General features: G+C 42.1%; 1 pseudogene; it reads left to right on the forward strand.

The window, feature by feature from the left end:
• Positions 1-3,820: 3,820 nt before the first annotated feature.
• On the forward strand, positions 3,821-5,342 carry LOC139266622 (TBC1 domain family member 4 pseudogene; annotated as a pseudogene).
• The last annotated feature ends 1,359 nt before the right edge of the window (positions 5,343-6,701 follow it).

The raw sequence follows: 6,701 nt of genomic DNA on the forward strand, positions 1-6,701 counted from the left end.
TGTGGACGTATTGTGTACTGCAATTGCAGAGTTAATAATAAACAGAACCAGGCAGATTTCCGGAGGCTTCCAAGAGAGATGCCGACCATGTTAGGAGCTGTGTGTGCTGTGCTCTGTGAATATATCACATTTGGTGGTGAGATGGGATTTTTCGGATGATTTAGAGCTTAAATTTTGTTGGTGAAGGATTCAACCAGCCGACAGAGAGACTTTGGAAGTTTCTGTCTTTGGGAAAAAAAGCTACAAAATCCGAGGTAAAATATAGCACAGGGTGTAAACAGCTAGAGATTAAAATGGCAGGTGTAATCGGACATTTGAGGGAATATAGACACAACCGGGAACGTTTTAAAGCATATGTGGATCGGCTAGAAATGTATTTCACTGCGAATAACATAATCGAAGTTCCAGACAATGCAGTCCAGAACCGGGCTGTGTTGGAATGTAAGAAAGCGATTTTCTTTTCGGAGGTGAGTCCAGCATTATACGAAACCCTTGTAAATCTGCTTGTGCCTGACGAGCCAAAGGACACAACACTTAAAGAGATTTTAACGAAGCTGGAGCAGCACTATAACCCCAAACCATTACAAATTGCTGAAAGCTATCGTTTCGGGATTCGGAAAATATCAGTGATTACATTGTAGCATTAAAAAAGCTATCAATACACTGTAATTTTGGAAACTTTCAAAATCGAGCATTACGGGATCGTTTTGTTTGTGGGGTGAAAAATGGTGAGATCAGAAGGAAGTTATTGACGACGGATGATTTGACTTTTGAGATTGCTTGTCAGACAGCGAGGTCGATGGGCATGGCCGAACAATATTCCCGAGAATTAAATAATGATTACGGTGTAAGTCAACCAAGGTAAATCACCTGCAGGTTCAAAGTAAAAGACGGTAGGGGCCCAAAGTTTCAGAAACTGGAAATTCTAACAGAGCGTCGATGTCGTGCTATAGGTGCATGGGACAACACATTGAACATAAGAACATAGAATTAGGAACAGGAGTAGGCCATCTAGCCCCTCAAGCCTGCTCCGCCATTCAACAAGATCATGGCTGATCTGGCCATGGACTCAGCTCCACTTACTCGCCGCTCCCCGTAACCCTTAATTCCCTTATTGGTTAAAAATCTATCTATCTGTGACTTGAATACATTCAATGAGCTAGCCTCAACTGCTTCCTTGGGCAGAGAATTCCACAAATTCACAACCCTCTGGGAGAAGAAATTCCTTCTCAACTCGGTTTTAAATTGGCTCCCCCGTATTTTGAGGCTGTGCCCCTAGTTCTAGTCTCCCCTACCAGTGGAAACAACCTCTCTGCCTCTATCTTGTCTATCCCTTTCATTATTTTAAATGTTTCTATAAGATCACCCCTCATCCTTCTGAACTCCAACGAGTAAAGACTAAGTCTACTCAATCTATCATCATAAGGTAACCCCCTCATCTCCGGAATCAGCCGAGTGAATCGTCTCTGTACCCCCTCCAAAGCCAGTATATCCTTCCTTAAGTAAGGTGACCAAAACTGCACGCAGTACTCCAGGTGCGGCCTTACCAATACCCTATACAGTTGCAGCAGGACCTCCCTGCTTTTGTACTCCATCCCTCTCGCAATGAAGGCCAACATTCCATTCACCTTCCTGATTACCTGCTGCACCTGCAAACTAACTTTTTGGGATTCATGCACAAGGACCCCAGGTCCCTTTGCACCTCAGCATGTTGTAATTTCTCCCCATTCAAATAATATTCCCTTTTACTGTTTTTTTTCCCAAGGTGGATGACCTCACACTTTCCGACATTGTATTCCATCTGCCAAACCTTAGCCCATTCGCTTAACCTATCCAAATCTCTCTGTGTCCTCTACACAACCCGCTTTCCCACTAATCTTTGTGTCATCTGCAAATTTTGTTACACTACACTCTGTCCCCTCTTCCAGGTCATCTATGTATATTGTAAACAGTTGTGGTCCCAGCACCGATCCCTGTGGCACACCACTAACCACCGATTTCCAACCCGAAAAGGACCCATTTATCCCGACTTTCTGCTTTCTGTTCGCCAGCCAATTCTCTATCCATGCTCATACATTTCCTCTGACTCTGCATACCTCTATCTTCTTATCTTCTGCAGTAACCTTTTGTGTGGCACCTTATCGAATGCCTTTTGGAAATCTAAATACACCACATCCATCGGTAGACCTCTATCCACCATGCTCGTTATATCCTCAAAGAATTCCAGTAAATTAGTTAAACATGATTTCCCCTTCATGAATCCATGCTGCGTCTGCTTGATTGCACTATTCCTATCTAGATGTCCCGCTATTTCTTCCTTAATGATAGTTTCAAGCATTTTCCCCACTACAGATGTTAAACTAACCGGCCTATAGTTACCTGCCTTTTGTCTGTCCCCTTTTTTAAACAGAGGCGTTACATTAGCTGCTTTCCAATCCGCTGGTACCTCCCCAGAGTCCAGAGAATTTTGGTAGATTATAACGAATGCATCTGCTATAACTTCTGCCATCTCTTTTAATACCCTGGGATGCATTTCATCAGGACCAGGGGACTTGTCTACCTTGAGTCCCATTAGCCTGTCCAGCACTACCCCCCTAGTGATAGTGATTGTCTCAAGGTCCTCCCTTCCCACATTCCTGTGACCAGCAATTTTTGGCATGGTTTTTGTGTCTTCCACCGGAGCAAAATAATTGTTTAAGGTCTCAGCCATTTCCACATTTTCCATGATTAAATCCCCCTTCTCATCTTCTAAGGGACCAACATTTACTTTAGTCACTCTTTTCCGTTTTATATATCTGTAAAAGCTTTTACTATCTGTTTTTATGTTTTTTGCAAGTTTACCTTTGTAATCTATCTTTCCTTTCTTTATTGCTTTTTTAGTCATTCTTTGCTGTTGTTTAAAATTTTCCCAATCTTCTAGTTTCCCACTAACCTTGGCCACCTTATACGCATTGGTCTTTAATTTGATACTCTCCTTTATTTCCTTGGTTATCCACGGCTGGTTATCCCTTCTCTTACCGCCCTTCTTTTTCACTGGAATATATTTTTGTTGCGCACTATAAAGAGCTCCTTAAAAGTCCTCCACTGTTCCTCAATTGTGCCACCGTTTAGTCTGTGTTTCCACTCTACTTTAGCCAACTCTGCCCTCATCCCACTGTAGTCCCCTTTGTTCAAGCATAGTACGCTCGTTTCTGACACAACTTCCTCACCCTCAATCTGTATTACAAATTCAACCATACTGTGATCACTAATTCTGAGAGGATCTTTTACTAGGAGATCGTTTATTTTTCCTGTCTCATTACACAGGACCAGATCTAAGATAGCTTGGTCCCTTGTAGGTTCTGTAACATACTGTTCTAAGAAACAATCCCGTATGCATTCTATGAATTCCTCCTCCAGGCTACCCCGTGCGATTTGATTTGACCAATCGAAATGTAGGTTAAAATCCCCTCCATATGCTCAAAGTTGTCCATACGTGAAGGCAGAGTGTTTCTTCTGCAGAAAGACTGGGTATCTTGCGAAGGCATGCCGACTGAAGGGTAATCCAGTTTTTAAAGCTATGAGTCCAGCGTTCAAAGCTATGAGTAGAAATCCCAAGAGACTACATAGCATGGAAGAACAACAACAAGACGAGGAGATGTTAGAGTTACATGTCATCAGGAGCACAAGGTTAACGGACAGCGATTCGGAAAGCATCAAAATCCACATAGATGTTGCGGGATTCAAGATACCAATGGAAATCGACACGGGTGCATCCGTGAGTGTAGTACCAGAATCACTATACCGCGACAAATTGCGTGATTTTCAACTGGAGAAATCGATGGTAGAGCTGCGAGGCTACTCGGGAAAGAAAATTCTTGTGGAAGGTCGTATCACCGTACCGGTGAAATATAAAGATCAATTTCAGAACTTGTCTCAAATAGTAGTGAAAGGTGACAAGCCTGTCTTACTAGGAAGAAATTGGTTGAGTTCACTGAAGCTGGATTGGAGTTAGATTTTCTGTATGGAAGCGAGATTTTCATCAACGGATGAGGTTATCAAGAAATATCCGAAGGTGTTCTGCGAAACGGGCAGTCCGATCCAAGGCTTCAAGGCGAGTGTCAGGGTACAGAAGGACGCTAGATCGCTTTACTGCAAGCCACGTTCCGTACCATATTCACTCAAGGAGAAAGTTGAGCAGGAACTCAAAAGACTAGAGACTGAGAACATTATTTGTAAGATAGATCGATGTAATTGGGCTACACCCATTGTTGTTGTACCTAAGTCCGATGGTAAGGTCGGTCGGTTTGAAGTAAACCTCATCAGCTCCGATACCAAAACAGTTGTACTTGAAAAGAATTTCAAAAACATTTCCTCGTGTTCTCAGGGTATAAAGCAAGTTGACCATTTTGGGTTCATTTGTCGAGAAAGTGTCGAACCGGGACTAAATCAGCACGTTTGCTACGTGTTTTAGTGTGCCAATGAATCGCTGGTGGATGAAGTCATGCTGACCTTGAAGAAGGCCTTTAGCACTGCTGCTGCCCTGCAGAACGCGAAGACTCAGATTAAACTATGTGAGGCGTGTCCCATGCATTACTTGTGAACGGATTGAAGGTCTCGACCCTCCAAGTGCCAAGCTTGCCATACAAAGGCACGTTTCCCTTTTGAGTGACAATGAACAAGCCGATATTTTTGAGCATGTCCACCAAGATGAGAATGAATTGGTGATTCTCATTCTGAGGCAGATTTGTGAGTCCAAGCAGAAGATTCACGCCCACCTTGGAGAGACCCCTATGCCTGTGCCAAACAACATGATCCCAGAGCACTCCGCCAGCACGGGCAGGTTTAAACTCGATGTTCTGAAAAACAAGGCGAAGAAATCTTTAACTAGCTCTCTGGAAAATATCTTCTCACGGGGCGCCAAGATGCGGGGTCGGTTGGGAAGTATGGACAGCTTTGAGTGTTGCAACAGCTTGGCATCGGATGCATCCAGGGACGGTTCTCCAGGCGAGTCTCCTCCCAATTCTCCGCCGGTCAGCCCCCGAGCTTCACCCATCTTCTCGCTGGGCCAGCCCTTCGCAGAGGAAGACCCGGACTCTCCTCCGTTCCGGAGACGGGCTCACACTTTCAGCCACCCGCCATCGAGCAGCAAGCGGAGGATTAGCTTCCCCGATGAGAAGCCGCACCACGGCAGGAGTCCGATCTTTCGCCAGCAGTCGGAGATACTTGGGAGCAGTGATGGTGAAGGCAGGAGAAGGGCCTTTTCTGCCTACAGCACGGAGTCATTGAGCGGGGGAGGGATTGTCCTCACTCCTCGTCGGATTTCGTGGCACCTTCGATACTTCTTGATAACCTCATATTGATCATATTTTACCTACAGACATGGAAGGAGTTGAAAGTGCCTTTGCATGGCACGCTTGCAAGACTCAGTACTACCGGACTAATTACAAAACTCATTTAAACAGATTCATTCACTGCCTTTCAGCTAAATCAGTTGTGTAAAGCAGGTTCTCCCTGGAATAGTCTGGAAAGGAAATCACTTTTACTAAGACAATAGAGTAATGCACTAACAATTAGAAAATGGTTAGAAACCAAATATTACCATAGACAGAATTTCCTTCAAATAAATTATTATTTATTGATAAATCTGCAATAAATAGTTTGAAAATCAATTAATACCCATTTCAAAAAGTCATCTCATATTAAATATATGGAGTGTACTGATAATTAGCCATTGCAGAAGTAAAACAAATTAATAGTACAATATTTTACCCGTTCACATATCTATATATATATACATATCTATATATTAAAGCATATCACATAACATTTCTAAATTCCTCAAGCTTTGTTTTTGTAAGCTTCTGATATTATCAGATATTCCTTTTATTATCTCAGAATTACAACAAACAGTTACTTTTAAATGTCAACGTATGAATAGAAAACAATCTACAGCTTTTGCACCATTGACTTGGTGGCTATGATAGAGAACTGACTTACCTGTCCAGATACACTTAACTCTTGCCTCCCTTTCGTGAAGCAATCCTACTAGAAGTGTCTGGGAACGACTGACTGTGGTCTGCTGTTTATTGCAGACACTGATGGACTAAGAGCGCACTTGAGTGATTAGTGGAAACTGTATTTGCCTGCAATAATATTAAATTACATTACCTGTCTGTACCTCGCCTCGCAGATACTGCTAAAGGCACTTGTTAGATGCCAGATCTTTTATAACAAAAATAATGAATGTTACAACTGTAAAATATGAGATAAGTATTAATATTCTAAGATAACTGTAAATTCTGCAAAAAGACTCACTGTGTTATGTTGATAAAAGCATATGAGTGCACATTTCTAACAACTATTGTTGTAATAGCCATTATTATTCTGATACAGACCAATCTTCCCAGAAAAGAAATCAATTTCTAATTTAATTGCATCAGAAGATACACTTACAATGTCAGAAAAAATTGGCATAGTTTTCAAATGCAGGCCAAATCCTCTGCTTCATTTGGTAGCTGTCCTATCACATTTGATTATGATGAAACAGCTTATTCTATTCAAGGAACAAAAGCTGCTGAAAGGTCAATGTATACTGCTGTGTTAACATTTATAAAACTGCCCATTGAACTGTAATAACCTTATTGTCCACAGCTGAGGATAATTTCATAAACAAATGTGAACTTGTTACATTATCAACTGATGCAAGTACAGGTTAATGA

The sequence above is a fragment of the Pristiophorus japonicus genome, chromosome 7 (assembly GCF_044704955.1).
Source record: "Pristiophorus japonicus isolate sPriJap1 chromosome 7, sPriJap1.hap1, whole genome shotgun sequence".
NCBI lineage: Eukaryota > Metazoa > Chordata > Chondrichthyes > Pristiophoridae > Pristiophorus > Pristiophorus japonicus.